The sequence below is a fragment of the Pagrus pagrus genome (assembly GCF_965226575.1).
Source record: "Pagrus pagrus genome assembly, chromosome: 1".
Classification (NCBI taxonomy): domain Eukaryota; kingdom Metazoa; phylum Chordata; class Actinopteri; order Spariformes; family Sparidae; genus Pagrus; species Pagrus pagrus.
Window position 1 is genome coordinate 5,518,507 of NC_140185.1, and position 22,468 is coordinate 5,540,974.

Consider the following 22,468-nt stretch of genomic DNA (forward strand, 5'->3'; position numbering starts at 1 on the left):
GACTGCACTCTGTAGTCAGTACTGCTGGAGATTCTTTACCAGCAGTAACGTTGGCAGCACAACAGTGTAAGAATTCTACACTACATGTTTGGTATTTGAACATTTTATTGAAGGAACAACAAATATACATTAGCAGTAAATGGAAGGGAAAAGTTCTTATTGTAACAGATGAGTCAGTGATGAATGATGGATGAATTAATACTTAAGAAGGGTTATATTGTTGGTGTAAGCAGAGTCCACCTTCTCATTATAGATTAAATGATCGCAAATCTTTCATGCCCTGGTCCTCCCACTGTACAACCAGAGGGAGGGATGGCTGCTGGCTGCTGTATTGTTTTGCAGTTGTACACAGTCCAACGGCTACTTTTTACACATGCGTGGCCAGCTTCCTTTATTTTACTGAAATAGAAAAGCAGAAGGACCTCCAGTAAAAAGCTAAAATGCATTTTATACAAATAATTAATGCTGTACATTGTACGCATTTATTTTTAACCTCTTAAGACCTGGCAGCCACATGCGTGGACATCACATTTTGGGTTGTCTATACCATAACACTTAATTCTGCTTAACGTGTGACATGCAAGGTGTTCCTGTGCTTGCAAGCGGATCGCAACTGTTACACAGCCTTTCACAAATAGGTGTGAACATGTTCCTACAGAAAAAAAGGGCATTCCTAGTTTGAAGTAGTAGTAGTAGTAGAAATAACTGTGATGTTCAAAACATGTTCAAAAACATGTTCATATGTGTTATGAATAAATGTAAAAGCAGTCAGGAAAAACACTACTGTGTTCTGGTTGGAAATTACACAATGGTGACTTTATTGTGTTCTATGGAAATTCAGGCTGAGTGTCTCAGTACGTGGACATCATTTTTCTCAAAAACTACATCATGTCAAAAGATGATGCTTAGTTCTTATACTTATCAGGTCCCAATAAGCCCAAATAGCAAAGAGAAATTAAAAATGCATACCAAAAAAGAGCTCAGGTCTTAGGAGGACGTTGTTCAAGTCATTTTTTTCTTTTTTTTAATATGGTGATAAATATCGTACCTTGGACCGTGAGTACTGTGAGTTTTTGGTGTCATTACCTTCCTACTCATTAATTAAATGTATTTCATTTTAAAATAAAGTATCATTGCATCATGTCAGTTGATATATTGCAAACATAACTTCATTCTGTGGACATTTCAATTGGGAACTTTTATTTTAGTGCCTTGCCTTTCAATTCACTGCCATTTTTGTTCAAGAAGGTATTTAAGCTATTATAAACTTCTAAAATACCCACATTTTAAATGCTCCCTGAGCCCATAGTGACCTGAAGCGTGCCATTTACACTTGAGTGTGAAGCCTTGAGATGTTTGTTTCATCGGTTACTGAACAACTTGAGGATTTGGTTAAATCCTACTGATTCCAATCAGAAGAACATTTGTTTTTTATCAGTGAAAGTCTTAATCATCGCCTCAGTGGGCTTTACAATCTGTACAGTGAACCACATCCTCTGTCCTCAGACCCTGGAGTTGAGTGAGTCTTAAGCAGGCAGCTAGCAAACAGAGAGTGAAGAGGACGCAGCAGGACGTGGAGGTGGAAGCACAAACTCTAATCTGAATCGCTCATCACACTGATCGGAGTCACATGAGACCACAGAGCCGTTACAGCTCCCTGCTGTGTCTTCACATCATTGCAAAACAGTATCAGTGACAAGCAGTGAGACATGCAGTTGTTTCCCATTATCTATGGACAGCTGGGTCATCGATCAGATTATGTTAAAAGAACATTCTGATATTTGAGGAAAGCTGCTTGTTTCCAGCTAAAGACTACTGAAAGGTGTTAACTGACAAACATTTACTGTGTCCTCTTGCTTCTTCTAAATATGTTGATATGATCTACTCATCTGATTATGATCGCAGGTCCTTCCTTCCTGCTGCTGTCAGACTCTACAACCAGCACTGCTCCCAGCAGACCTCACTGTGCACTGCAATAACAACTCTATACATAACTCACTTCTCATTTTGGTTTGCACTAACTGTCTGTCGACCAGAACTGAGGCTGCTGTGTAAAGAAAGCATGAATGACTGACAACATGGGTTTAAAATTAAAGGAAAAAACAAAACATTGAATTTCTAATTTAATCTCAGAAATTTGTATTGATCTCTATTAATTTATTTTGAATTCTTTCTGCCTTCAAGAATTTCATGGAATTACACTTTTTCTGGTTCACATTGCTCCGATCATAGAGGCCTCTGGTGCAGGAGCTGATTTATAGTTCAGATCATCTGTTAACAGCACCGCAACAACACAAGACATTATCATTCTTCACAGTAACTATGTCTTTCTAATAAGCTTTTTATTACTTTGGGCAATGTAACAACAAAAGGATGACAAGTCAGGAGGACGGACATTACAGCTGTGCCTGTCATGATCTCCTGTGTAACAGAACAGTCCAGTCAGCACCAGAACACGTTGGCTGTTTACATTTCTACAAACCACGGATACATTCACATTTCTACGTGTCATACTTAACATTGACATTTTTGCAACACATTTCATATCACATTCCCATTACAGGAGGTGCAACGGATGGCGTTGGAGTTAAAGGTAAAATGTGTAAGATACGGCCCGGACTTTCATCTAAAACACTAAAAAAAAGACCTAACATTATCAACACAGTGGGAAGACAGACACACAACAGGTTTGACGTTATGTCAAAGTCAACTATATATTGCTGGTGAAAATTCATAATCATACAGGTCAGGGCTCACCAACCTTTTTGAAACTGAGAGCTACTTCAAGGATGCAGAGTCACATGAAGGGCTGATTGTTTGATACAAACTTCCTGAATAACATAAAGCTGCACGGTTCACCAATAAATATTCATATATGTGAAGAGACTGTCTGATCACATTCATATATGTGAAGAGACTGTCTGATCACATGTTAATGTTCATGATTCCTCACAATAATTAACAATGATTCCCATGGTAGGAAACACAGATATATTTAAACATGCAACATTATTTATTTCTGTTAATCTCAATCTGTTCCAACATTTGAAAGTCAGAGTTATCACATCTCTGATATGTTTGTAAATATCTTTCTTCACAGTTTTGTTTGAATGAGATCATTTGTAGCATTTTATCCAAAAACACACCTGTTATATTTTTGTACAAATTATTACGTCTGTAACATTTTTTAGGAAATCATTAACTGTCACATCTTCAAATCCTGTCCCGTTTGTACAAACCACTACCTTTGTAACATTTTTGAACAAATCCTGAACTCTGTCTCATGTTTTTACAAATTATCAGTTCATCAACTCTTTCACATTTTTAAATGAATCATATCACATTTGTACTAATCACCAAAATGTAGCATTTTTAACAAATCTGATCTGTTACACTTTTTGAACAAATTATTTTTCACATTTTTGTATAGTATTTGAGTTTAACGTTGCCATGGTGTTTCATTGAAAACATGTTATCTCTTTGTCTGTAAATGGCCGCGTTTCCCAGATTCGATCGTTCTTAAGGACTTAAGAAGGCTCTTAAGAAGGGTTCGGCTAAGAAGGAGCGCTAAGATACGGGTGTTTCCCAGATGCGTTCTTAACTGCCTTCTTAGGAGAACCTTAAGATCAAGCCAAAGAAGCTTCTGAAGAAGCTCTTAGTGGGAGCTGTCCAACGCGCTGCTGCTGTGCTGAATCAATCGATGCCAGGCAAATCGATCACCCACCTCTTTATCAGCGCATAAGTGTGTGTGTGTGTGTGTGTGTGTGTGTGTGTGTGTGTGTGTGTGTGTGTGTGTGTGTGTGTGTGTGTGTGTGTGTGTGTGTGTGTGTGTGTGTGTGTGTGTGTGTGTGTGTGTGTGTGTGCTGTCAGACCGGGCTGTCCAGGCAAAGAGATCCAACCGTTGGATCTCCGCACGGGGCAGCCGGTACTTTGCCTGGACAGCCCGGTCTGACAGCACGTCCAGTGGGGAGAAGTGCTGACGCACGTATGCATTTATGTAAACCGTCTGGCTTCGCGCACGGCGACGCTGTTGGTTCGCAGGGAGAATGTGCTGTATTGCAGCCGTGGTTTATCACACGCGCGGACTTTGGCAACGCAGAGTAGCAGGGGAAGCCTCTCTGGATGAGGTTCAGCTGAGTTTAATACATCTGTTCCCTTGATATCTGTGACTATGTGTAGTACTATAAACTCATATATGCAGATGTTGTGGAAAACTTAAACGTGTAATTCAATAAAAAGGTTTTTTTTCATCTACCATTTTCTTATTTTTTTTCTTGCGCCAGTGGTCCGCAGCTATGAGCGCATTTCAACATTGAGCATTATTTTATTATTTCGCAAAGTGGAGGATATAAATTTCCCTGACGCGCTTGATCACTGAGCATTCGGGCGCTAAGAAGGCTGTTAAGAGTGGGTCAGCTCGATCTTACATTTCCTTCTTAGTGAAAGATCTTCTTAAGCTAAGAGCGACTCTGGGAAACACATCCTTCTTTCACAGCGTTCTTAAGAGCGCTCCTAAGAAGATCTTAGCACTTAAGAGCTTCTTAACGAATCTGGGAAACGCGGCCAATGTCTGTTAGAGGGAAGCTGGACACTGCATGCTGTTCACCAGTGTACTGTAATCTGGGGTATAATTTGACACTACAACTCTGAGTGAGTCTTGTCGATGTGCATCAGTAAGGCATGTTCTAGGTGTTTGAGGTGGAGGTCATTTTGCAACGTTAGGATTTCAATCTCCACCTGTCCAGCATCCAAGTTGAACGTTGCACTTAGTTGCTCAGCAATGCATGTCATGTCCACTTGAATGAAAAGATTTGATATGAATGACACACATGGCTCAAGTAAACAAAACCTCACAAAACCTGTTCTCAAACTCTTGCCCAAGTCTGTTTATGATTTCAGTACTTTTCTGCAGCTTTGTCAAAAGCCCCAGATGGAGAAGCATTGTCATTCAGCACTGACTGCACGGAGGGAAAGTGCAGCACTTTTTTTCTCTGTAAATTCACAGGGAAAATGTTCATCTTCTCTTAAAATGCGTTTGCACTTATCATGTCGTGTACGTATCGTGTACCTTTGCCTTGCAGTTCACAGTTCAAATGGTTCAGTTTCCCAGTATGTTAGAAATGCAAGGTCAAGTATCCACTCAGTGTCCTTGAGCTTCCCCTTTGGATTGCACAAACTCTTTGATTTCACCCAAAAGTGACAAAAAACACTGCCAAACTCGTCCACTGCTGAGCCATCGGATTTGTGTGTGTAGTAACAGGTCACCATATTCAGCTGACAGCTCCTCCAGTAGCACCTTGAGTGTCCTGTGTTGTTTGGCTTTGGAGTGGATGCCATTTATGATCTTCCCAACTGGAGTCATCACATGATCAATGTTCAATTGTTCTTTATCAAAAAATTTGCAGCTCTAAATGAAGCTCCAGTTGCTTTTTGTGAATTTTTCACGGGCCTGGTGAAAAAAGACTGCTGTTTGCCCAAAGCTGCCTCTGACTCACAGGCTTTCTGCCTGTAGTTCGCTGCCAGGTGGGGAGTAAGCTTGGAAGCTTTTATGACACATACTGAAGTGTCTCTCCACATTGTGCCGCTTTGCCGTCGCCACAGTCGCCCCGCAAATGAGACAATAACACTTTTCTTTCACAATGAGTGGAACACAAACTACTTTGTCACAAAAACATTCATGAAGTATGGTTCAATAATTAATTTATTATAGGTCTTCTGACAATGTGACCAAATCTGCTAGATCAAAAATAAACATACTGTAACTTGAACGATCAATTTAGGTGATAATAGAAAGTTGTGTGAATCAAATGTTCTTTGTAGCATGGCCTCTTAACTTCTTCTGATTTGAAATAGCTCATTATTGATTTGAACAAGTCAGGAAAGTCACTTGGAGCCATTTCAAAGCAGTTTGTAAGTACAAAGTACATGGCACAGTTGTGTCACTGCCACCATCAGGAAGAAAACACAAACTATCACCTGCTGCTGAGAGAAAACTGGTCTGATGGTCAAGAGTCAACCAAAAACCACCAAAAAGCAAGTCTGCAATGAATTAGAAGCTGCTGGAAGACAGGTGTCAGTGTCCACAGTCAAGTGTATTTTACATCAACATGAGCTGAGAGGCTGCTGTGGAAGAAAGAAGCTCTTGATCCAGACGAGACACCTTAAAGCTCAACTGAAGTTTGCTTCTGATCACATGGACAAAGAAAAAACCTTCTGGAGGAAAACTCTGTGGTCAGATGAAACAACGATTTTGATATTTTGTATATACATGAGTATCTCTACATTTGTTTATTTACCATTGCTAGAGTAGCATTGCTTCACTAACTATCCCAGGTTTGTTTGCGGTAGCATTATCTCACAGTCTACAACAAAGCACACAAGTACGTTAAAGTAAACACATAAGATAGTTTATTTTATTTTTATTGTGATGCAAGTTTGAATACTGTTAATTGTTTGTTTCTTTGTTTAGAGCCATCATGCAGGAAAAGGGAGGGCTGCCCGCATTTCCTGGGTTATATGGGTTTGTGATGTCATCAATGACATCATTGGGTTCAACCAAGTCTACTGGTTTCTGTTGAGTAGGAATTTCTAATTTGGTAGTTTATTATATGTCGACACAATGACTACAAAGATTTTTATTCTTCTGTAAAGCTAATTAGTAATGAGCTGGAAAGTAGTTCAAAACATGATTTGTTTGAGTTTCTTAAGAATTATTTTCCAAGTTATTTTTTTTGTTTTCTAATTTGCCTGAGTTACACATGTAATGGAAAACAATGTTAATAAAATGTCACCATTGGGAAGTCATGTCTGCTGAGAGATGCCTGCCTTCCTTTCCATTTGAATATCACACTATCTTACATACATACATACATATATATATATATATATATATATATATATATATAGCACAAAAAGTACATAGCACAAAAAGTAAGGAAATTTGTGATTGATAGATTATTTCTTTGTTGCAACAATGCTTCTTGACAAAAAATCTTATACCACTGGAAAGCCTGTGTATTTCCCTTTTAAATGGTATAAGGAACATGCATTTGTGGGATGAGCAACAGAGCTGAGTATGTGGCCCATGAAAAATTTGCCAAATATTAACTATTGACTCTTGTTTGGTGGATTGGATGATTGAACTCTGAAGAAACAAGACATATTGGCAATTTAACAATTGATTAATTTAACAAACAGGAGCCTCAGTAGCGTGTGGAAGAACCACAAAAAGCCAACAGAGGGAAACCTGCATCCTTCTCTGTGACTGGGCTATGAAAGACCACCAGAGAAGAAACATCAGGTCCTGAAAAGGAGTGACAGCAGTGTTAGGAGACAATCAGGTATGAATTCAGGTGTACAGGAAACAGAGTATTGCTGTATTTTCCAGTAATAGCCAGTTGTAGTTAATAATATTATTTTTTGTGCAGTTTAAAATGTGGCAGATTAAGTATTTAGATCTGTTACTCAGGTAAAAGTAGCAGTCCTAGAACTTGACAATTGTGTGCTTTGGTACATGTAAAAGTCTGGTAAGCTTCAAAGTATTATTTACTGTATGGTGGCATAATTTACTGTAGGCTATACAATGCATTGTATGAAAGAATTGTATTTCATAGCATCATAATGTTTTAAAAATCTTAACCTGAAAATGTACTAATGTAGTGCAATATCTATCTCTGAAATTTGTGAAGCTGAAGTAAAACGTTGCACAAAATTGAAATTCTCAGGTAAAGTGCAAGTATCTCATAACTGCACTGAAGTACAGTTCCTAAATTTAGTTAGTTACTTTACACCATTGAAATTTAAGGCAGTTTTATGGTCCCTAATCATTCCAAAATATTAACTGAAACTAAATCTTCAATACATGTTATCAAAACTAAATAGTGTTAGCAGCAACAATTTGAAGTTATAGCTCTGATAAATCTCATGCCCGAAAACATTTGAACTGCATTGTTACCCTCAGATGAGCTTGGTGAGATGGACCAGAATGAGGAGCCATTTTCGAGCTCAAGCTGCTTCTGTGATGCCCAAACACAGTGGTCCGACCCAGGGATGGAAGAGCATACCTATTGAAAAGGGCCGACCATCACGTGTATCAGTAAACCATCCCCAGAATTGTCATCCTGTGGCAGATGGTCTTTTGGAGAGTGATGCAGACTCTCTCTTGTACACAGGTATTGCACTCACTGAGTTTCATACACTTCCTGCCTACAACCATTTGCTCCTACTACATCATCCATGCCGGTTGTGGACCAAATCCTAATGACCTTAATGAAAATAAGACAACAATTTGTCATGGCTGATTTAGCACGATGATTTAAAACATCACAAAGGGAGGTCAGCAAGACTGTTGGACTCTGTCTGAACATATGAAGGATCTTATTCCATGGCTGCCTCGCGAAACAATCAAAGCTACATTACCACAGTCACTTTTCACACACAACCTGTGTAACTGACTGCACAGAGATTGTCTTGCAGAAAGCCAAAAACCTGGACTGGAAGTGAATCATACAGTTACTATTATGCCAACAACACTGTGAAATATTTAGTGGCAATTTCTCCCTCTGGATTTTGTCATGTTCATTTCAGATGTTTCTGGAGGCAAATGCAGTAACTGGTACATAACACAGAACTCAGGGTTCCTGGACTGTGTGCGTGCTGGAGATGAGGTGATGGGGGACCGCGGTTTCACGGTAATGGACCTGCTGGAGGAGCGCAGGGTGAGCTTAATCATGCCAGCATGCACACGCAAAGGAAGCCAGCTGACCAGTGAAGAGGTCACTCACACATGACACATTGATAGTGCCTGCGTTCATGTTGAGCGGGCTATAAGACGTCTGAAGGTGGCAATTAACTTCGTCCCAAAGATTGATAAAAATCTGTGCTGGCCTAGTGAATTTAAGGTTGCAGCTTATTTCAAGTCAAAAGTGAGGACATCAGTATTGCAATTACATGAAAAAAACTACTCAGTTACAGTAACTGAGAACTTGTGTTTAGTTTATTTCATTTCTGTGTGCAATGACACAAAACAATAACCTTTAATAATTCCTGTTAATGCTTGTTTTGAAAATGTAAGGTGAAGAAAAGATATTTGTGTTGGATTGTAAAGGTGAATGCAGGAAGCTATAAATGTGAGTGAAGTACAGAACTCAACTTAAGTACAGTAACATAATAATATCATTTGCTATGAAAAATTAACAGCAATGTTGTGCACTGGAACTGGTACACTTAAAATCCGGACAAATTCAATTAAATGAATGAAATGTGTGTGTGTAAGAATGTGCTATTCCCACAATGTGTCTGGGGTGATGATCTTTAAGATCCATATCTTTAGGATCTTTTGCTTGTTTGTTCTTTTTGCTATGTTTGCATGACTGTTTTTCTGAAGGATTTGCCATCTTTTGCACACTGCTTTTGATGTTTGGTGTGTGTAATGTTTCTACACTTGATACCAGTTATTTGCTCACTGCAATTTCAAAAGATCCAAGTATTTAGGGCAGAGCGTAGTCTTCTTTGCAACAAATTCATCCACTAATCTTGGCATGTGTGAATAATAAAAACCCTGTAGGTGTTTTATATGTGCATCTGCATAATCTTTGTCAAATGGCATGTCGGTCTCCAGGTGCTCAGTTGGTGGCCAGATGATCAGCTTGCAGCTCTGCAGCCCCAAGCAGCTGGGTCTGGAAGAGCAAATGTAAAATAAAATGGGTTATATTTTGTTCTAATGAGCATTCACAAACATCTATTGCATTAGTTCAGCCATAGGTAACAATGTGTTTCACTTACCTGGGGGAAGTATCCACTTTGCCCATTCGAACAAATTAGATAATTCCCATCACCCAAGCGTGTGATGTCACCATTTGGCAGAGCACATTTGCATAAAGCATATTTGTCCACTCCTTTGTTGATAAAAGTTAAAAACTTGAAAAATATCCCTTTAAGGTACATTGAGAACAGTAAAAGAAATGCAGTTAATTAATTAATCGATTAATCGCGAGTTAACTGTGGACATCATGTGATTAACCGCGATTAAATATTTTAATCGAATGACAGCCCTATATATATACACACATACAGTATATATGCGCCTATATGCAGTTGAAGAGGAGCACAGCTTCAAGTATTTATTAAAAGTGCTCAAGCCACGTAACACAGTCCCATCCTGTGCACACATAAGTCAGTCCATGGTCCCTGTCCATTCAGACACACAGCAGTGAGCGCAACTTGTCCACTGCACCTGCTGTTGCACTAACATCAGGTGGATGGATTTCCCATGCTACTGAAAGCTATCTCACAGTGACAGCGCACTTCATCAACTCTGAGTGGGAAATCAAAAACCCAGTGTTACTAATGAGACCCATGCACACTAGCACTCACCTAGGCAAGAAGCTCCAAGAGGCAGTAGCAGAGTGGGAACTTGAAAAAGCCTGTCGCAGTGACCACGGACGAAGCAAGAACATTGTTAATACTGTCAACGAAGCAGGATAGGGTCCACATATTGGATGCTTTGCCCATACCCTGAACTTAGCATCACAGAAATGAATGGCAATCAACCAGGTATCTCTACCTACCTGAGGGGGGACCAAATACTGCGAGGTGGAACAAATATATATAAACATACACATGCACACATATACACACAGTATATATTAAGAAAAACACACAATGAATTGTGTAAGAAGGAACGCTACCACAGATCAATCATCCCCACAAGCCATCAGACAGTTTAACTCAAGCACTACCTGAACAATCACTTTCCACTCACTTTGTTTTTTGTAAATATCTTATTTTTTCTATTTATTTTTTATTTAACTTTATGCGTGTTTGTCTGACTCTTTCTCCTGTATTTGTTGCATCTGGAGCTGTTGTACAAGTGAATTTCCCTGTTGTGGGATACATAAAGCCTATCTAATGTAATGTAATGTAATCTAACCTAAATTCAAGTATACTTGATTTAAATTAAGTCTAAAGTCTTACATTTTCAATAGTACATTACAAATTATATACTAACAAAGACTACTATCTGTAAATACATAAAACGTTTACCAACATGATGCTTTTAAAATTGTAACAATAAAACTTTGAACACACTAAAGTGTTTTCACTATAGTATACTTTATAGAAATATATAACAGGAGCATGTACTTCACTAACGAGGAGAAGGAATTTTTTAAAAACTTGGTTTTGAGTTTTTCAAAATAAAATGAAATATTGTAAGCACTAAACACCAACTGCAACTAAAGCATACCTTTCAGCTGTACTTCTGTAAGTAACAGAAACAATCATAAAGTCATCATCATAGGCATTTTCTCTTTTTTTTATCTCCATTATGAAGTTAAGTGGCATTAGTATACATTATGTGACAATCTGGGTTTTGAAAGCTTTTGAGGAAAATCCTCTACAGGACTTCATATGTGCATTTGAGCTCTGATGAGCATCAGTTCAAACAAATTAAGTGTCCAAATAAAGCAATGCCCCCCCAATCCCACTGAAGACCTCCATTTCTTCCAGTCAGGATACTGATGTCCTCTGGGTCAGTCTCTGGCTTTGCCCAATCCTTCCTCAGGACACAAACCACATCCAACACTGCTGCATGGATCTGCTGGCCTCAGTGTATGTGTTCTGTTCATAAATAATAATAATAATAATAATAAATACAATAAATACTGTACATGTTTTAAAAGATAAAGTGCAGCACAATGCTGGAGGGACTACAACTGAAATATGCTGCTTTCATAGGTAGGTAACACATTTTCTGGAAAAGCACACGTCCAAAATGAAGAAATAAATGAAAAGTGTAAAGCTGACAGCCTCCTGAGGAAGTTCGACATGTAAAGAAATGTGTGAGCCTCGTCAGCTGCCTGATCGACACGAAGCACGTGCAACTCTTAACAGAGATGAGAAAAGAAGCAAGATGTCTCACTCCTTACTTCTGTTATCAGCTGCAGAAAAAAAACTATGTGTTTAATATCATAATATGTAATTCATGAAGACATTTCAAAAATATGTCTTGACATCTTCTGGGTGTAGATAGATAGATAGAATACAAGGTTCAAATACACGCCCCACAATGGCTGTGTCATCAGAGAATTTCTGCAGATGACTCGACTCAGTGCGGTACTTAAAGTCTGCAGTGTAGGTGGTGAAGAGAGAGGGAGACAGCACAGTTCCCTAGGTGGCGCTGATGTTGCCGATCAGACGGTCAGACACACAGTTCTGTAATCTCACAAACTGCGGTCTGCCCGTCAGACAGTCATCGACCCGTGTGACGAGGGGAGAATCCACCTGCATGTTCTCCAGTTTGGCCTTCAGCAGCCTGGGCTGGATGGTGTTGAAGGCACTGGAGAAGTTGAAGAACATGATTTGGACAGTGGCGTTGGGTCCATCCAGGGAGGAGTAGGCTTCCTGCAGCAGGTAGATGATTGCATCATCGACCCCAACATGGGGCCGACATGCAAACTGTAGGGGGACCTGTGATGGGCACACTAGAGGTCTGAAGCGTGCTAGAACTAGTCTCTCCATGACCTTCATGATGTGAGAGGTCAGTGCAATTGGCCTGTAGCTGGTGTCTGCTGCAGGGGTTGGTGTGGGGCTGTGGGGGCTGTGTGGGTTGTGTCCTGGAGTGGTTGCTTAGAGGAGTAGCAGGGGGGCTGCTGGGGGTGGTATATGATCTGCTGCTTTCTACCTGCTCCTTCCCTGTTTGTCCAGCGTGTTTATGATGATGAGCATGACATGAGAAAAAAAAAGAGAGACAAACTCTCTTGGAAATGTGAAAAATGTCAATCACCTATTTTCAGCAGGTTTCCCCATGTTTTAAAAAACCCGCATATACACACAAACTTTGGTGTAAAAGTGGCATTAAGCTGCTGAAAGTGAAAACCGATCAGTCAACCTCATCAGGAACATTGCAGATAACTGGTCTATGGGAGTGTGGCTACACAGGTACTATTATCTAAGAACAACCATGTCAAAGGTGACCAGCAGTTTTCCAGAGAAGATCTGAGTGACAGATTTATGAGATTGGATAAGGTTTTGAAATCACTAGTTAAAATTCTGAGCAGCAGTTTGTGTTGCAAACATGATCCTTATGAACACTGTGCACTGTTAAATGTCGTGGCTGAAGAATTTTGATGTAAATGCACCTCCTGCTCAGCAGGGCCCTGTTAAAAATTAAGATGAATGGAGCAAAACCAAGAAAGCCATCACATGAGAACCATAGTCTTCCAACAGGACAATGTGTTCTCTCCACTTTGTTACACTGAGTGGATTTCACAAGCAACTCACCATGCAGTCCTTCTTATGTATATTCATGTACATCATTGAGTCTTGCACATGGTTACGATATGACAATCAATACAGTAGAATTAACATAACACCTAGCTAAAAACAAGATGGTTCAATTGAACCATTGTCTCCAGACACATATGAGATTGTTGGGTTACAATCTGTAGCATGTTTACCTACCATGGCATTATATACCATCTGTGGAGTGAGAATGTGAAGCCTATACCAGTCAAGCTCAGGGAAAATGTAGATAGAGAGGGGATGTTGTGCACGGAGGAAACACAACAATACACTTGTTACTCAACTCATATCAGTATCAATATTAATATCCTTGAAAGGCAGTGGAAAATGTTTAAGAGTGAAATACCACTTTTGAGGTACCTAAACCAAAGAGTTATAATAACATTTTTCTTTTAGTTTTTTCACTTTCAAGACTTTGAACCATCCCTGTTAAAAAGTACAATTCTAACAGTGTCCCACCCTTTAACTTACGGGCTGCACATTACAAACTTGCATAACAGTGAAAGAGTAAAATGTCAAAAATAATAAACTTATCTTGCATTATAGAGGCGGTGCGGACAAACCTGTGGATAATGCTTTTAAGTTGGTATGTTATCAAGTTTTTCTGGTAAAAATAGAAATTGTTTTCAGCAGATAAAGAACTTATATTTCCAGGGTGAAAAAGTGTTAACACAATAAAAATATGAGGAGTGTCATAACCTTTAATACTTAGGGCCAAAGATAATATTTTTAACAAACCCAACCAACTTCCCTCCCAGGAAGAAAAAAAACCAGTCATTTGTTCTTTGTCCACAGACTGAAATACCCATTACATTGAACAATGAGCTACCTCACTGTGCATCAGAACTAAAACATGCAACATCTATGCAAACCTGTAATAAAACAAATGAAATGGCTAACTAAACTGATATACTGATGATTTCACTCTTGTGTTGAAGTCATACATCCCCTGTTGCTGCTACTGAGAAAGAAGTGAGTTGTATTACAAAAAATAAAAATAAAAACATCCACTGAGACATAAATGCCCCCCTGAAGACGCAACAACAGGTCCAGAAGAAAAGAGTCTCTAAGGACGTTACGGGGAATCTGCAGCCACTGCAGCCCTGAAACCAGGTTGGACTGAGCCTCAGAAATACAATTTAAGTCCACTGCTTGTGTGCTAGGCTAACACCAACAAGCTAATGTTAGCACTACCATTAGCTACTAACAGCAAACTACCTTCTTCAGCTGACCTTGCAACTGATAAACTACATTAAACTTCAGTTAAAGATGTGTTTCTAAATGAATAACAATGACTGAATACCGACCCAGTTCCAGTTCCGGTGTCTCTGTCCTGTTTCTCCTCAGTACATCCTGATATATACATGACCAGGGTCCTTCTCGATTAGAGCCTTATCCAATATTGCTCACTGCCCCCACCCTTCTCCTCCATCCACACCCCATCAATCACCTGAAGTTGTTTTGACTTTTGAATTCAGACTGACCAATTGCCCAACACAAGGCCGGTCCTGTACGGCTGTCAGCCGAAGTTCATGCCCTGTGGTTGTTTTGTTTGTACACATGTATGTCACGAAGCAGCAGAAAATCTTTATTACGGTATTATTAAAAATATTTATTAAAGAGCAGTGACACCACTATTTCATGACATATTTGAAATGTACATTTATTCTGAATAAACTCTAACACACTGTTCACTTCACTTGCACTGAATTTTAATAACAACATTTCAGTACTCAGACTTCATCAGGTTATCTTACAAGGCAATGGGGGAGACCAACGTTTGTAGAACCTGTGGACCAATCAGGACACATTGCAGACAAACATCCCTCAGAATCCTATCACACACACCTGGACCAATAAATTCATGTTACTGAATGAAAACACACTGAATCAGACAGTACAAATATGTGAGCCTTCAAAAAACATTAAACCATTTTTTAAAAACATCATAATTGGAAAAAAAAATTATATATCAATCAAAACATACATGTTCACAATAGAAATAGTATCACAGTATAAATATAATACAAAAGTTGGTTAGAGCTTAATGTGTCTTCAAGAGCCTGTCCTTGAGCGACAAAAAACAACATAGAATTAGGCAAAACAAATGTATATAAATCTCGGCTATGAAGAAGCTGACAAAGACAAAATATAATGTGAGACGACCATATGATGTAGAAATACACTGTAGAAGATGTCTGGAATAGAAAGTACACACAGCCCACTTCATGACGTCACATTAAGAAGTAGTTCATCATTCAGGCCACCAGGACACAACACCTAATATTTCAAAGCGTACATATACACAAATTCATAAAACTCAGTTACCACATTACTGTTGTTTGGTCCTGTAACGTTGCTTTGTGGGACATTTCTCTTTATTTTGTTGAGTGAAGGACCTGTTTAGTTATCAGACTGTGAACACCATCAGATCGACATGCCTCCCCCCTCCGTGCCACCAACTTATCCATTCACACAGACGCCGGTTCGCCTCTGCTGCGCCTCTGATACTACCTTCGGAGGCGGATCAGAGCCGCAGCATACTGTCCCCCCTCTCCTCATCTGTAACTTTCACAAAGATGGTGATCTGAAAGGGTGGTGTGAATGGGGCTATTATCACACATGACGGTCACACACACACACAGGCACACACACACACACACACACACACACACACACACACACACACAGGCACACACACACACACACACACACACACACACACACACACTGAGGTGTGGAAGTGATCAGGTTTGTGCCACAGCTTTTCTTTAGAGTGAGCCAAATCTCCTTAAGATGTTGAACTGGAAGCAACTGTGGTAAACAACAGAGGCTTTGTCCTGCTATGAGGGGGGATTGTTTATTTCATAACCCAACCAACCATTTCCCCACCCTGCCTCCCATCCTCCCTCCTCTGATCCCCTTCAGTCATACTGGAACTCACTGAAGTGCTTTATGCAACATTAATAGGGAATTTGGGTTAAATTTGGCTATCAATAATACTTAATGATCATCAGGGATAAATATTAATTATGATAAATAATAAGATCAAATTTACATTAGATCCCCCACAACCCTTGAAGAAGGGAAAAGTTAGCCAACTCACCAAATCAGTCTCAGAAAAAGGAACTCAACTGTCAGTTTGTAACTCTGATTAATAAATAACTTAATAAGTACAATCAATATTACCAGGAGTCCTTGACAGAGTAGAGGTTGGCAACATTCACTCTTGTACAATATTAAATAGACAGCATGACGGTTCAAAAGTCTTTTATTTAACACAAAATGAAAACAAACAATCTAACTAACTAACATGTTCAGGTGCCGCCTGGCATGGACAAAGGAAGACTACAAACGGCTGATCAAAAGGGACTACAAGATTGCTGATCAAAGGGTTGGATCCAAGATGGTGGATCACCACTTGTTTCTTTGATAGGGGAGAAAGGAAGAAACAATGGTGGTGCTCACACCATTAGCTCACTGATATCATGTGGGTGTGATATGGTCCAGGCTGAAGGAGTGTGTGTGTGTGTGTGTGTGTGTGTGTGTGTGTGTGTGTGTGTGTGTGTGCGCGCGCGCGTGGGGTAAGAGAAGATGGCTCATTGCATGCAAAGACCCTGAGTCTGTGTGAAGCATAATTTAACCAACGTCAAATTAACCATGTAGCAAAGCAAACTAGCAATAACCTGACCTGAGGTCACAATAACATCCAAACAGTGAACAAACACATAGATTGTACACGTGCATTACATCAACCAGAGTTAAAAAGTACTGTGCTTAGCCGTGCTATGCTATGCTGTGTGCTATCTAGGCCCAGTTCAATGTTACCAGTCTTTGAAGAAAAGGTGCTGGTGGTTCCTTGGCTGACAAGCCAAGCAGGAGAAGGTAGTAATTCCAATGTTGAACAATGCTGTTCTTTCTGTGCAAGGTCTGATGAAAGACTGCAGGTGGAGGAAACTAGTCGCTCCTTTCCTTTGCAGGGATAGCAGCTCAGTGCTAACTTGCTTTGTGTACCTTGGATTGTGCAGTTAGCTGGTAAGTTTTGTGTGCAGCTGCTGGTCCTAACTGAGCTGGAATACTAGCTGGACCTTGTGTCGCTGCAGTGAGGAGAAGTTATTTGGGCCTGCTCGAAATGCAGCTGGCAGCTCTCAGCAGCTGTTGGGCCCAAAGAATCCAGTACTGGAGGGCAGGCAGCCCCATTGGGAGAGAGGTGGAGAAGAGCTAGAACAAAGGAAAGAGCTGGAGTTTTGACTATCTGGTCAGAGGGGGTCTGGCAACCTGACCAATGGTAGCTCAAAGCTGGGTCTCTTGGCAGTCTTTGCACCTAGGCGTAAAGACTGGGGGATTCATACATGACACTATATCAAGTTCATATATGTCCACTCTGCCAGCCTTGGAAGGTGCTAGATATATCGAAAAGATTAATTTGATCAAACTTCATTCATGTCCATTCAGACTCCCAACATAAAGCTGAGGCAATAACCCCACGCATTGGCCAAAGGTGTCCTACCCACACATCTATTTTTATCTTCATGAGTCTCCAGATACAGTAAGCAAATTACCAGTACAATATTTGACTTTTCAGTCCTGCTCTCTGAATGGTATGCTCGTTAACAGTAGCACCATGCTCTGACCAGGCTCTGACTGACCGAGATACAGATGTATGTTAGCCAGCTGGTCAGTCTAGCCAACACATGAGCATCACAATTTTCGATTATGACATAATAATATAACAAGAAGAATTCAAGAGTTCACATTGTGCTAGCCAAAAGCCAAAGTTATTATGTTGGCTTCTGTTATAATATAAGGTTATGCAAAAACACTACAGCTCGTGTGTGTTTATAAGCAGCAGGCTGGTGGTAATAATGGTTACTCATAGCTCCTTAAAATGAATAAAAAATAAAAAGAGTGACATAGCATAGAATTGCTATCAGGCCAATGCCGTTAGCTAAGTTTGCCCTTACCTGATATGATATGATTACATGTGGAGTGTGTGGAGATGCAGGGTCCCATAGCTTCCCATATAACTTGGAGCCATTAACCCTTCTTATAGGATATTTTAAGGAAATAATAATAATAATAATAATAATAATAATAATAATAATACATTTTATTTATAATGCACTTTACATTTAAGCAATCTCAAAGTGCTACAGTACAAGCTTAATCAAAAGAGGACACAGGTTAATAAAAGTTAAAAAAGACAGTGAAAAGTGTACTAAAATTTAGCAGAAAGCTTTCTTGAATAAATATGTCTTTAGGTTTTGTTTAAAAACATCAGTGGTCTGTGGAGCCCTCAGGTGGTCTGGGAGGGCGTTCCACAGCCTTGGAGCTGCAGAGCAAAAAGCCCGGTCGCCCATAGTGCGGAGCTTGGTTCTGGGAGTTTTGAGGGTGTTTGTATTTGCGGATCGGAGGGTGCGTGTAGGGGGGTGGGTGGTTAGGAGTTCTTTGAGATATTGGGGGGCTTGTCCATGAATGTATTGGTGGGTGAGGAGGGAGACCTTGTACTCAATTCTGAGTGGGACAGGGAGCCAGTGGAGATATTTGAGGATGGGGCTGATGTGATCGTACTTGCGCACCCTTATCAGGATCCTGGCAGCGCTGTTCTGGATGTACTGCAGTCTCTGTAAGCTCCTGCCAGAGATCCCGATGAGGAGTGCATTACAGTAATCCAGCCTGGAGGAGACAAAGGCGTGGACGAGCTTCTCTGCATCAGCCAGGGTGAGAGTTGGACAGAGTTTGGCAATGTTCCTGAGGTGATAGAATGATGTTTTACAAAGATGTTTGATGTGGGTGTCAAAAGTGAGTTGTGGGTCAATTTTGACACCTAGGTTGGTGACAGAAGTGGAGAGGGGGATGTTTTGGCCGGTGAAGGTGATGCTGGTGATGGTGGAAGAGTGGAGCTGGTGTGGAGTGCCAACTAGAATGGCTTCTGTTTTTGAACTGTTTAGTTGAAGGAAGTTGAGCTTCATCCACGCCTCTATCTCCTCCAGGCAGGTGGTCAGTGTGGATGTTGGCAGGGGAGCAGTGGAAGTGGGGGTTGTTCGTATGTAGAGTTGTGTGTCATCAGCATAGCAATGGTAGGATATCCCATGCTTGCTGATGACCTTGCCTAGGGGAAGCAGGTAGAAGGTGAAAAGGGTGGGGCCCAGCACAGAGCCCTGGGGGACACCACAGATGACCTTGTGGGTGTGTGACCTTGCGTGGCCCAGGGTGACATGCTCGGTTCTGTTGGACAAGTAGGAGGTGAACCAGTTTAGAACGTTGGCTGAGAGTCCAATGGTATGTTGCAGGCGGTGGAGGAGGATGCTGTGGTCAACTGTATCAAAAGCAGCTGTTAGGTCAAGGAGGATGAGAAGAGATGGAGAACCAGAATCTGATGCCATCAGAAGGTCATTAGTGACCCTGACCAAAGCTGTTTCTGTGCTATGGTCAGGGCGAAAACCAGACTGGAACTTCTCAAAAAGATTATTGTATTTGAGGTGATCGTGAAGTTGTGCAGCGACTATTTTTTCCAGAACTTTTGACAGGAATGGCAGGTTTGAAATGGGTCTGTAATTGGAGAGGATTTCTGGATCCAGGGTGGGTTTTTTCAGCAGTGGTCTGATGACAGCGGTTTTTAATGCAGATGGGGGGGCGGAACAGCAGTGGTGGAAAGATGTGAGCGGATGTTGGCGACTTTTTGTCTGAAAAAAGTGATGTGCATATTGCACCTCTCCTCAGTGGCCTCAGAGCAGGAGAGTGATGGGGGTTTGAGAAGGTGATTTATTGTTGAGAAAAGTTGTTTTGAATTCCCAGGGCTGTTGTTGATGATGGTGGAATAAAACCTGGACCGTGCATCACCCAGAGCTTCTGCATATGCCTTCCTGTGCTCCTTGTACGCCTGTTTGTGAACAGTCAGCCCGGAGGCCTTGAGCCACTGCTCAAGGACACGCCCAGCCACCTTCATCTTACGCAGCTCACAGGTGTACCAAGGTGCTGGCCACGAGAAGGAGACTGTCCTGGATGTTAAAGGGGCATGGAGGTCCAGTAGCCTGCTCAGGGACTGGTTGTAGGAATCCACTGAGTCGGCAACAGAGAGGAAGTCAGTAGAGCCAGAGGAGAGAAGTTGAAGGTCCAGGGCCAGGGCATCCGCATTAATCTTTTTCAGATTTCTGAATTGGATCTGCCGCTTGGGTTTGGTGTAGGGGGAAGGAAAAGGCAGCTCCATTGACACAACCTTGTGATCGGAAACACCAAGATCATAAACCAGTAGGTTGCTGATGAAGGCAGAGTTTGAGATGACCAGATCGAGTGTGTGTCCCTTAGAGTGTGTAGGGACATCAACATGTTGTTGTAAGTTGAGAGAGTCCAGAAGCTGAAGGAATTCGACAGCAGGGGGACAAGAAGGGGTGTCAACATGGATATTTATATCTCCCAAAATTATGATATTAGCAGAGGAAGCACAGAGAGTTGTGAGATCGGATATTTCAGGGATGAAGGCAGAGTTGGATTTCGGGGGGCGGTAGGGGAGGAGAACAGTCATGGGAAAAGGGGGCTTAATTTTAAATGCTAGACATTCGCAGGAGGATGTTGCAGGCAGTGGAATGGGGGAAAACTCCAGGACCTGTCTATGAATGACAGCTAGGCCACCGCCGCGCCCAGTGCTGCGAGCTGCCTCCAAGTAGCTGTATCCGAGGGGACAAGCCTCATTCAGGGCAGAGTAAACCTCTGGCTGGTGCCAGGTTTCTGTCAGACACATGAAATCAAGTCCCTTCTCCCTGATGTGTTCTTCAATCAGGGTGGATTTATTGTTGATAGACTGGGTGTTAAAAAGTTCAAATTTAAGCAATGACTATGTAGTAAATCTTTGCACAGGTCGTAACACATTGAAATCCACTCCACATAGACTGGAATCCATACCATGAACAGTATCCAGCCGGGTATGCGGGACTCTCGCGGTGTTGCCCCTGCTGGTGCGCAGAGATCTCGCGGTGTTTCCCGTGTTGTTGGTTGCCAGAGCGACGGCATTCTGATGATGCGTCAGACATGCGACAGGTGACCAGAGACATGGGATGTTTGTAGCAGAGCAGCTCGGCTGGTTTTGAAAGATGAAATTTCGTCCCGAGCCTCTGTGGATGTAACGAGGGCGGCGAAGAAGTCCAAGCTCTTTGATGATGGGGACGTCAAATCCAGGAGCGACTGCAGGTCTTAGTCGGCAAAGTTGCACAATGGAGTAGCTGAACGCCATGCTGACCAAGGAAGGATGCTGCCCAATCAGCTTCCAAACAGCGCTAGCTCAGAGCCTCAGCCGACCAACCACGAGTCCGCCAGCCAGAAACAGCCGGCCGTTTGTCAGGCGATATGATGGTCGGATCCAGAGAGCCCCTTCCAGGTTGAACAGGGCCGTCAGGGCCGTCAGCTATGGTTGTCTGCAGCTGGCAGGGAACGCTGGTAGCTGGTGGCTACCCCACCATCAGAAGATGGGTGAGTCCAATGTCCAAAAAAGTATCACAATTTCGGCAGTCCGTGCTGTGTGAAAAGCAGCTTTGCTACTAAAGAAAAAACAGCTTTGCTACTAAAATATCAGAAAAAAACTATAGAAGCATTTAAAATTATTTCGAGTGGAGAAGCAGCGAACAATCAGCGCCAGCGTCCTCTCCGACCTCTGACTCCAGTTAGTGAGGATGTTAAGTCAAGTTAATAAGTCAGAGAACATCGTTTTTTACTTCATTGTTAGTGCAACCAACTACACAGAAACTCTTCAGCATGGAGTTATTAATTTAAACCAACTTGTTTATGTGTTTTTCTTTTGTTGCTGTAGGAAATGGTGATTGTTTTTTCCCCAAATGGGGGAATGGCAATGAGAGGCTACTAGGATGACCTATTGCTGGTGTGATGTATAGAAAGCTGAAGTCATGCTGTAATCAGCACCAGAGTCAATGAACGCAGCAAGCTTGTGGGACCCATCCGCAAGCAGGAGCCGAACGTGGCACTGGGATCTTTGGTTGGACGAGAAGCTTGCGGTTCGGCTCACTATCCCCCACTCCTGATTAGCCCTGCCTTTTGCTGGACACTGGGAAACACAGTGACCAGCCTGGACACAATACTCCTCTGGAGTGAGTCTGGTGTGCCCCACCTGTAGGGCTGCCCCACTGCCCCGGGCTGTGGCCCTGATGTGAAGCTG